Below are 12,083 nucleotides of genomic sequence, written 5' to 3' on the forward strand. Positions count from 1 at the left end.
GCTTCTGTAGACATCCTTAGCTTTTACCACTAGTTTTTTAAATGGCACCAAATTCTAAGAGGCTTTTACTTAATTGTGGGATTAGAAATGAAATATTGTATCTGATCTGATGGATTGTACCTCCAAATCCTGAAATGTTGCTTCAATCTGCACAAACATTCCTTTTTTAATTTCAGAAAGTAAAAGGTTCACAATAAGAAGTCATGGATTTCCATTTTCAACAAAAAAACCAAGCTGTGACAAGTGAGGTAACAAACAAAAGGAGATTACCTAAAGTGGAATCACAGTTGTTAGTTCCAGACTGCCAGTACTATTCAAACTTGAGGTCAGCTTATTGTAGCTAGTATGAAATATCCAAAGCAGATCTAAATAGAAATTATTACAATTACTAAAGTAAATATGATAATTAAGAATTGTAGCCAACCATTTTCTCAAAATACAAATATGGTAAACAAATGCTTTAATAAATCTTAACTTTATTTCCTAAATACTTCTAGCTATATTACTGTGTAATTGAAAATAAAATATTGCTTAACACACACTCTCAGTGTGGTTCTACTCAGAAAGCAGCAATGATAATGTTAGTGCCATGTTATTTTTCAATTAACATTTTTCATATGTTACATATTCAATGCCTGATGACTTGCATATGAATGTATAAAATACAGCATTGAAAAAAACTGTGGAGCAATGATGTGAGATAATATGAAACTTCTATTCATACTCTTTGATTTGTGATGGCTCATTCATACATATAGTCACCACTGCTTGCTGCAGTAATTAGATGAGGAATATGCATTTGTGAACCAGCCAATAAACCACGCAGAATCTCTGAGTATGCATATCATGCAGCCTGGTTCCATTATGCTACAGTCCTTGATACCAGTTACAGTAGGATTACATCAGCATAACTTGGCTGGAATCCTATGAACTCACAACAGAAAAGAAAAAAGCAAAGTAACAGCAGTACAAACAAGAAATAACAGCAATACCAACATTCTCACTGCATTCTTGCACCCACCCGCCTCATCAACGGTACATAGAGAATGAGCCCAAATTATTAATGCACAGGATGCCAACATACTCAACACATGGCAATGAAAGAACAAACCCATTATTTTATCTGCAGCAAGACACAAACAGGAAAAAGCTTAAAATAATGTGCTTTATAATTCAATTTTAACTTTAAAGGAAACATGTATTGAAAATGAACTTATGATTGCTTTATGAAAAGCAGCTTGTTTAGGGAAATAATTATGCAAATAACATGTTCAGTGGTCATCATATAGCACAATGTGTATTGTCGTATTTTATGGCCTGATACTGAGCTCAGGGACTAGCAAATCACCACAGGTATCATCTACTAATCCAGGCAACTCCAGCTTGGTATCCTCTAAGTGTTTGGACAACTCCTACCATCTCTGACTTTTGGCTATATTAGATGGGGTTTATGGAGGTTGTATTCTAAATATTTAGAAAGGACTGGATTGGCAAAATCCCAAAACAGATTTAGCGGGTGGGGAGAGGGAGGGGAATGTCCGCTGCACACATGAAAGTCCTTGTGTGGACAAAGCAACATCACTGGATATAACCCTGAGTTCTAATATTCACTCTCTACAGATGCACACCACTGCAGCTTCAGCAGAAGAGAGTCAATAATAATTTCAAGCTGCCTACAGTGAAGGCTGGAGAGCAGGCAGGATTAGATAATTGCAATGATTCTGTGAACCCAATTACAATTTTGCAGTAACTGAAAACTTTATGTCTGTGATGTGGTTCTAGTCAGAACTCTATCGAGACAGGGAGATTTGGCTTGGGATAAAACTACAATTTTTTAAAGTAGGCATGCTAGAGAATTAGAACACTTTCTCAGGTTCAATTTTTCTAAAAGCACTTGTATTATCTTACACTTAACATTCTAGCATATACCTATAATTCACATAGCATTCTTTAATGCGATGTAGCAATTAATAACCGCATCATTCTAGCACATCAAACACTCAGGTATGATTTGCTTAAGTGCAATGACAATTGCCGTAATACACCTTTTCGAACACCTGTCCATACATGCTGAATGTTCTGTAATCGAACATAACTCATACTTCACAACAAAGAGCCAGGACAGGACGCACAACATTGCTACTCAAAGTGGTAGTCCACAGACTGGACTACCACAAACTGGAGCCAGTCCATGAGTCATCAGTTGCTGGTCAATGGCAAGAAGAAAGCAGCACTGAGAACCTTGCAAAGGAGAACCTTCTTCCATGTATTTTAAAAAGTAAACAATACTTATTTGACCCCAATTATTGGACACAAGGGGGAACTACAGATACAGTGCAAGAGGCACACAGGGTGTTCTGTATATATGGGAGAATTTTAAAAAGAATTGGTCCTGACTGACCTGGGGCAAAAAGATCTTGTCATGTAGAGGAGCCCTGGCTGCCTAGATAAAACACTATAGCCCCACACACCCTTGCCTGGGAGTAAGGCCCACTCAGTCTCTTTCTGCTTTTTTCATGTCTTTTATTTTCTCTTTCTTCTTAAAGCTCAAATTCAGTGCTTTGTCTCTTTCCTGTCACTGACTCCACTTGTGCTGAAATAAATTCTACCTTTTCTCCCCAGGGTTGCATCACTGATTTCCGACCCTCTATCAATGCACTCTTCATACACCGTGTATGCTTATCTAATATTTGCTGTAGCTCAGCTTCAAATCTATCGCCTTCATGAGCTGTCACTTTCCTTCCTTCTGCCATGTCAGTTTCACTTACATGCAGATTTGCTGAGCATCCTGAAGCCTCACCGAGAGGTATCGCTTTGAAGCATTTTAAACCATATTTTTCTTTAGCAGTCAGAACCCTGAGACATCTTTCAAAGCTTCCTTCTATTTTTAGCTGTGTTTAATCACTTTTTATGCTTCATATTGGGTAATTTGAGCTACTAGAATAAGGAACTCTCAAATTAAGCAGCTACCTTGGTCCAGCAAGCCCTAGACTTTCCATGCTAATAACTTTCATGAGCTAAAATGTATTCACTGGTGGTCTGCTGATGCATTTAAAATAAGTATTTCCAAACAAATTTTAGCTTATTGGGTCCTGAGATTCTTAATTTGCCCCAGTGGGTATCACCCATGGCTCTGCCTCATCTGGACAAGACTGAAGATTTGAAGCACCTTTGGATACTATTTCTCATTTAATTAATGGCCCATTATGCTGCTTACAATTGCAGAAGAATTACAGCTGAATGCAAGCGCCACATAGGGCAACCCAGCACATCAAAAGTGGAAAAGTGATGAGATATAGGTAACTAAAATGGCTCCACCAAAACAGAGGAAGATGAACGGTCACTACATGATTGGACAGCTGGGCCAACCAGACCCAGGGACTGGGGGAGGGAGATACTAGAGGAAAGAAACTGACATTCTGAAGGGGTCACAATTGGAAAGGTTTAGTTACTGCTATCAAAAGAAACTGATTCCTTGCTGCCATCTACAGGAGGAAGGAGAGACAGTGATTAAACTGCAGTTGCAGTTATTTGCCAAGTTTTCTATATAGTCCATGAACCAGGACTGAAATTCTTACCATACACGATGCAGCGGGGAAACTAGGCTTTATTTTACCCAGTTTGCCCCCCCCCCCTGCACACGCATTTGTATACACATATACACAGCCTGGGAGCCTCAATGGCGCCCCTCTGGAGGCTTCACCTGGGACAAAAAACCTGGCCAGTCCCCCCGAACAGCTATGCCACCCAAGAGATGGAATCTAGGTGGTAGTGCTGCAGCAATCATGTAGTTTTGTGTGCAACGACGACTTATATAAATCTAACCCAGGGCCCCCTTAGTGGTTATGTCCAATGTACACACATATGAAAAAGAAATTGTGTGTTTATGTGCCCAAACTAAGCTTCCAGCAACCTCAAAACATACACCCTTACCTCAAGGAAGAGAATCCTGTATGAAACACTGGTCCAATGCTTCATTTGGGTGCCACACTTGGCTAGTAATATTCAATGTACATGGAAATGAACAAGGAACTGGGAGTGTGCACCCCAAAATAAGCTTTGGGCCACCTGAAATCATACACCCATATACCATATACTGAATGGTCTGCCAACACCCAAAGCCATGCTTTACCTACAAGTGTACAATTGCACCAAGTCATCTGAACTGCCCAGACATGCTTGCTTGGCAAATAGGCTCACATGCACAAACATGTTCAAACTCCAACAGTGTTGAAACTGGGTATTAAGTCCAGAGAATGGTGAACATTTAGCTGAGGAAGAATTGGATGGTTATTCTAATGATTAATTTTCAGATGAGCACATCAGATCAGATGGTGCAGGACAAGAAAAGTGAAACAAAATAAAGCCTGAAATGTAGGCTTCCGAAATTGCTATAATTGCTGTTAATATGTGCTGGTAAGAGATACTGATTGGGATGCTAAGAACAAGTATATTAAAGCATTCATAGATCATTTTATTGGTGTCTAATTCATGTTTGAATTAGACACCAATAAAATGGCGTGCTCTGGTTCATGGGGTCTGGCCATGCCTGGCGTGCTCTGGTCCATGGGGTCATGAAGAGTCGGACACGACTAAACGACTGAACAACAACAGTTCATGTTTGATGAGCAGGACAATGTTGAACAGCATACACCCACATTTTGAAGAGATCAAGAGTTCAGGCAGTAACTGGGAATTCCTTAGTTCTTATTATACTTAGTAAGGATTAAAGGCATGTTTTATCCTGTCTATAGATAAGTGGTTTGTTTTTTAATGTAGTCAACGCTGCACACCTGGTCACCTTTTGACAAAAATTCACAATTACCAGGGTGGCCTGGCTATTCCAGCGATTGAATCCCATCATTTTCCTTATATAAAAAAGTCCAATATTTTGAGGGAGTGAGTTTGCTGCACAAGAGTTCCAAATTAATTTAAAGTAGGTGATCTGAATTTGCTAGCATGCGATTGTTAATTATGTTGCTTTGAATGCATACTTGACTTTCTTCAGTAATGTTCTATTCTGGATTGTTTTATTTGACGTTTTAATATAGGTTGTAAACCGCTGCAATATTTTTTAATTAAAAATATAAAGCAGTATAAAAATGAAATTAATAATAAAGTATTTTTTAGGATTTCTCATACAGAAATTATGACAAAAATGAAGGGTGCTATTGTTAAAATTGTGATTACACACAATGCAGTATGATTGCTGTAAGTCTGCTACCCATTCTCCAACTTTTGATTTACAGACTTTTCCAAAAACCATGTTCAGAATCATTTAGCACATATGGTAAGAATTCACCGTCTGTGGCAGTATGGTTCTAAGAACCAGAAGAAAAAGAGCGAAACACACTAATTTGCCTAAAAGTGTGAGGTTTATGTCTATAGCGCCTTGCCTATGCTATTGCAATCATTCTTGCCACTTTGGGCTTAGTGCTCCAATGCTATTCTGGTGCTTGGGTAAAAACAACAGCACGGGTGCTTCAATATACTCTACCTGCTGCCCTGTTTAAGACAGGGACAACCAACTTCTGAATCCTTGCAGGCCACTCCTTCCCAGACACTGCTCTGGGGCTCAGAACTAGACAACCCATGATGACTACATGATGATACAAAATTTTGCATCACTTAGCAACAAGGGCTTTCATACAGATATAGGCACAAATATTATCTTAGTACAAGATCATTTTATCAGGCCAGGGTAGGGGGAAGAGAATGACTGAACAATGAATGCATTTCTTAAAAATATCTAAAGAGGCACATAAGAAGAACATAAGAAGAGCCTGCTGGATCAGGCCAATGGCCCTTCTAGTCTAACATCCTGTTCTTACAGTGCCTAACCAGACATCTCTAGGAAGTCTGCAAGCAGAAACCAAGCACTATTCTCCTCTGGTTACCAGAAACTGGTAATAAATACCCATGGCATCTAGTCTGGTTTACAGAAATTGGGAAAGAATTGCCTTTCAAAGTATCTATTATATTATACACATATTTAAGTTTCCTAGGTGGGGAATCATGGTTTTTTCCAGCACTGAAGGTACCTTGCACATGAACTCAATGTGTTTGATCTAGCCCTCATCACAACCTCGAAGCAGGGGAACATGAGAGAGAACCATGCTGTAGCAAACTGATAGCAAATTTATAATGGATTTAAGACCACTCAGTTCAATTTTCTTCTTTAAAACCACATAAAATGGCAAGATACTAAGCACTATTGAAAATCCCTTTGTAAGAGTTAGTTTTACATAGAGAGGTCTGTTTGTATTACATATCCACTTCAAGGGTAATATTTAATTGTGGTGTTCAATTTGCACAACTGGCTTCCACTTGTGAAAATGGGACTTCCTCTCCCCTCTTTCCCCAACAATCTTTTATACTGGAGTGGGGAACACTCAGGAGCAGAATGGAGGCTGCAGGGGGAAGGGTTAAAGAGGAATCCCACTGCATACCCCCAAGACTCCTGTAGTAGAACCACTTTCAGGAATTTATGGGAGACCAGAGTTCCTCATCAATTTGATACATTTGTCATGTATAGTTGAGATCTGTACCCTGTCAGTCCTACAAGTTATACACCATAGCTACATCCATGAAGTGGAGTCCCAGTATTTTAAACACCAGCTGATAGAAAGTTTTCCAAATGTACAGTGAAACTTTTAATCAGTTAAAGATCTTTCTAATCAACTAAATGATATGCCTGATTAACTATTCAACACATTTTGATCTATGTTAAATATGTATAAAAACTGCAGATGGCAGCCACCATTTTAGCAGAGATATAGTCCCTTTACTCTCAAAAAGCTTTTCTTATAAAGTGGTGCATTTAGCAATATATAGGCACGCTATCTAAAAGAAACAAATTATACTATTCCCTTGAAAATGAACTTTTGCATGTAAGTTTATGTGTATTAATTGATTAACACATCTGATGATTAGCTAAGATTTCTTAAACAAGGTGAAAGCTCTAATTTAAATAAGTTAGGATGCAGCAGTTTGTAGCTCCATCTCTAATACTAGTTATACTTTTAAATTTTAATATACTAAAGAGTACAATGTGAAAAGTTAAGAATTTTATCTGTCACCTTTCTCCACTTAGTTTCTAAGGCAACTTACAAACAAAATTAAACATTACAAACAGAATAAAGCAATTAACAGATTTTAAAAATGACATCTAAAATTAAATCAAAACCAACAGCAACAGCAATAAAACCAGAAGACTGAAATTAAATACTGCTAAAAGTTTAGTAATAGAAACATTTTCAACTGGTGTCCAGAATCTATGTCTAATCAGGGCTCCATAACAAACATAAGAGGGTCAGGTCCATGGGTCCATCTCTAGTCCGGCATGTTCTCACAGTGGTCAATCAGATGCCTGTGGGAAACCTGAAAGCAGGTACCAAGCACAAGAGAACCCTCCCCTTCTGGGTAGTGGTGTGTAGTCAGTGGACTAGGGGGTCTAGGCTAATCCCCTAAATGTTCTCCTGGCGCCTCCTTCCCAAAGCCCAGGAAGCTTATGCCTGGCTTAGGGGAGGAGGAACGATGCTCCAATGGGTCCAAGAGCCCGCCCACAATTTTGGGCTTTGGGAAGGAGGCAGGAGGGCTCCAGCATCCTGTCGGGAGGCCTGGCCTCCATCCCAAAGTGCAAGAGACTTCTGCCCAGCTTAGAGAAGTGCAATGCTCACATGTGAAATGTTTGGATGTCTTGATGTCATGTGCACTTCATCAACCTCGCAAACTGGCACCTCTGGCCCCAACTGTTCCCCTATGAAAAATTTCACCATACTCCACTGTCCCTGGGATTGCCAGCAACTGATGAACAGAGAAGCAGCCTAACTTCAAAGGACCTCCAGAGCAGGACATCAGATGATCATATCCATGCATGAGCAGATTTATACAACAGAGAGCAACTTTTATTCCTTCAGATACCCTTGCATATGTTGGTAAGGGCTTTATGGGTCAAAAATAACATAATGAATTGCATCCAGAAACATGAAACAAATTTGAAAGTGAAGGTTTATCAATATTGTTATGACGTTCCACATGACAAGTCCTGATTAATAATTCAGTCACCATATTCTGTACCAGTTCTATTTTCTGAACATTTTTCACTCGTAGCACACTGCATTAACTAACATGGACTAATGGGCAACCATGGCAAGCTTCTGGTTGTCCATTCAAGGCCACAAATAGTGTAATCAAACAAAGTGGTTATCAATCATACCACAGGCTGCATTTGAGCAACAATAGCATTTCCAAGCTGCATTCTTCTCTGTGTGTGATTGGCACATAAGTACCTGCACACCCTCATTTTTAAGTCATTATATTCATTACTATTCTGCTGCTTGCTGTCCACACCAGTGGACAGAGCTTGATGAAGTAGTGCTTCTTTGCTCCTTCCCCTAATCATTCCTCCCAAGCTCTCCTGTTACAGTACATTTCCTATGCATAAGAGCAAACATTACTTGCTTTACTTGTCATGTTTCACATTGGAGAAAAAGGAGGCATGGGAAACAACCAATAAAACAATACAAAAATACCCTCATAATAATTTCAATAATTTCAAAGTTGCCAGAAACAATCTGTCAACCACCAAATGCCTGAGTAATGGCCTCAAATTCCACCTAAACATTAATAATAAGGGGAAAGATACACCTAATCAAGAAGAACAGTCTGTAAATGGGAGCCCACTAACCGAAAGGCCCTGTCATAGATCAACACCAGTCAGGGAGCATCCAGCAGCTATATTGTATCAACAAATCCTCCCCTTCCAACTTTATGGCCTGAGACAGTTGATGTCCTTATGGTCAACTGAGTCAGAAAACAGTAACGTGAATTTTGAGTTGCAATCTTACACATACCTCCTTGGGAGTAGTCCCTATTGAACAAAGTGCTCCTTTTTAAAAAGTTAACATGCTTAAAGATTGAACTGTACAACATACAGCAGCTAACTGGTCAGCTAATAGCCTGAGAGTTCACATTAGTATGAAACACTGATGAGGAAAGGTGCAGATTTTTTAAAATTGTAAGTCAGCATTCAGATTTTCTTTATATTCATTCTCGCCTTCCTAAATGGGAACTATTCAGTTGGGAGCCACCCAGAGTGGCTAGCGAAACCCAGCCAGATGGATGGGGTATAAATAATAAATTATATTATTATTAACCATTATTTGATTGACATTTTTATTTTACCCTAAACATGGTCGCAAAATTATATAGTTGTGCTTATGCTTCTTGGGTTTAAAACAAATGCTTTAAAATTTGTTCATGCATTTCAGATTATAAAATGTTTTTAAAACATGATTTTAAATTATTTGGAAATAAAAAAGCTTGATTTTATTATAACACTTGTTTCTATATACTATTAATTTAGGATTTTAGTTATTTTTAATAATATTTTTGGCAGATGCATATCAATACTGCCACACTGAAAAATGCCAGAATGTTTTACAACAGATTGTTCATGCAGCAAATATGGGTGGTAACATAAGTGTTGTCTCTCTGAATACTAAACAAGGGAAAACAGTTTAGTGCAAAATTACCTGATTTTGGTTGCTGTTTATTAAACACTTGCAAAAGCTTAGTTACATAGTTCCCACCACCAATCCCAAAATCAGGCCAAATACACCTGATTCTCAGTATGTTTTTCATTCCAGTGCATTAAATTGTTTTGTGCCACTTCTTCCCTCACCCCACCGAAGTTAGGGCAATCTTTACAGCATTATAAAGCTTACTCTGGAACAGAGTACCAAATTTTTATACTACCTTCATAATCTGCATCTGTCACCATTATCCAGACTGTAAAAGCATTCACACTGTAGTGCCTCTTTACATTTTAACCTGTGCTGGAACAGTTTTAACTGCTGCTCTTTATGCTGCTCTTTATTTACTATTGCGTTTTTTTAATTGAAATATTTTCCATTCATTGTCTCTGTTTTTAAGTCTTAGCAACATGTTAATTTAAACCAAAATAGAAAGTACATATAATTTTAAATATTTTTCTCATTTTAGAGGATGAAATGGTATTTTGCTTATTTAATAACTGCCTTTGCTCATTATACACGTAGAGCTGAAGTACAGTATATTATGAACAAAGAAATGGGACTTCTACTGTACTGACACAGTGACTGTCATTCTGTATGCTATTTGTGGATAATTCTCTACCTCCAGAAGCTGAATTCTAGTGCCTATGTCAACTTGTCAGACCCTGGCAAGTTGACATAATTTTTGACTTAGAAAAAGATATGCTTCTTTACTTATATGTGAATGCAACCTTCAACCTGACAGATTACCATCAGGTCACCCTGATGAAAGTCATTAGGATTTGGGGGGCATGGTATCATTAGTACACCGATAACACTTGCCTCTCTTTCTCCATACAATCTGAATCAGGAGAGGCCATGTGGTCCAGTGCCTGGACACAGTAGTGGGATGAAGAAAAATGAGCTGAACTTGAATCCTAGTAAGATGAAGGCACCATGGATGTGTTGTTCCTGTGTCTAAGAATTTGGTAAATTGCCTTTGCTAGATGGAGTTCTGCTCCTCCTGAAGGAGCGGGAATGCAGTCTGTGGATGCTACTGGATCCAGTTTTGTAAACAAAGGATCAGGTAGCCTTAGTGGCAAGAAATGCCTTTTACCACTTGACTGATTGATTTCTATACCGCTTAATATATTAAAAATATCTCTAAACAGTGTACAAAAAAAATGAAGCAACTACAGATAACTTTAACAAAATATTACAGAAATACAGTTACATATAAAAAGTTACATTAATACAAATATATTCATTTTCCTTCTGGCACACCCTCCCTCCCAGCCTCTGGGTTCTCACCCAGGGTCCAACAACTCTCAGCTCACCCACAAAAGTCTCACAGTGAGACAAGATCCTGGAAACAGTGGACATCACTCTAGACATCATCTCTAGACTTGCATTTTAAGGGCAGGCCCAAGGTGGATTGTACTTCCTCAAGGTACCCACAGCTGTGTCCCATTCAACTGCACTCTCCACACCCAGGTGCCGCAGGTTTGCTGAGTTTCCCAAATAGGAAAAGGGCCCTCCTCCACTCGCAGCTCTTTCTTCACCCACTGTCCTCTCCTACTCCAGCTGCTTGTGGCTAGTAACATCCATTTCTGAGCAGGGAGAGCTTGACCATGGTAGTTCAGGCACTAGCGACTTCAAGACTGGATTACTGTACTGTAACACACGCTACATAAAGTTCCCCTTGTGCATGATTTGGAAACTGCAATTAGTGTTCAGAATGCTGCAACAAGGTTGTTGACGGGAATGAGGCCTTGAAAATTTACAACAGCTCTAGTCTGAAGTCTGCTGATTTGTCAGCTGGTCAAGTTCAAAGTGTTACTATTAGTAATTAAAGCTGTTAACAGCTTGAGACCAGTTTACTTGTGAAAGTGCCTTACCCCATATACAGTGGTACCTCGGGTTACATACGCTTCAGGTTACAGACTCCGCTAACCCAGAAATAGTGTTTCAGATTAAGAACTTTGCTTCAGGATGAGAACAGGAATTGTGCTCCGGCGGCATGGCAGCAGCGGGAGGCCCCATTAGTTAAAGTGGTGCTTCAGGTTAAGAACAGTTTCAGGTTAAGAACGGACCTCCGGAACGAATTAAGTACTTAACCTGAGGTACCACTGTATAGCCACTCAACCACTTTGATCTGTGGAACTGACAGTTACATAACACTCATTCTACACTTGTAAGAAATCAATATTTTAGGGTGGCGGAATATACCGTACATTCTGGAACTCCCTGTTTACTTGTACTTCTTTTTGGCGCCTGCTTAGTTTAGGCAAACCTATCCAGACATATAGAAAGCTGATATGTGTTTTAATAGTTTTGTTCAATTATTTTTCTTCTGCCTGGCCTTTGGCTTGGAATCAATTTGATTCCCTTCCCCTCTTTCTTTTTTCCTTTCTCCTCCTGTGATGGAACTCCTATTTAGCGACTTCCCTGGCTTTTTTCTGGCCCATGTAGGACCAGTCTGGATAGTTAGCCTTGGTGAAGACTTGACGTTTTCATCCCCAAAAAAAGTTTTTGATTTTTGTTTCCATTGAAATGAGGCTGCATTTT

The 12,083-nt window shown here is 39.1% G+C and overlaps 1 protein-coding gene across 7 annotated transcripts in view; it reads right to left on the bottom strand.

Annotated features, from left to right (window-relative positions):
- Positions 1-12,083, bottom strand: part of ANKRD12 (ankyrin repeat domain 12) — a 48,962-nt gene that overhangs the window by 32,140 nt on the left and 4,739 nt on the right. For 5 of the 7 annotated variants that reach the window (XM_083622451.1, XM_083622450.1, XM_083622449.1 and 2 more), the window contains exon 2: positions 271-365. The exons of the other annotated variants lie outside the window; for them this stretch is intronic. The gene's annotated coding sequence lies outside the window, so the exon portion shown is untranslated. The remainder of the gene's footprint in view (positions 1-270; positions 366-12,083) is intronic. 7 annotated transcript variants of the gene reach the window in all.

Source organism: Podarcis filfolensis, assembly GCF_964270895.1.
Source record: "Podarcis filfolensis genome assembly, chromosome: 7".
Taxonomy (NCBI): Eukaryota; Metazoa; Chordata; class Lepidosauria; order Squamata; family Lacertidae; genus Podarcis; species Podarcis filfolensis.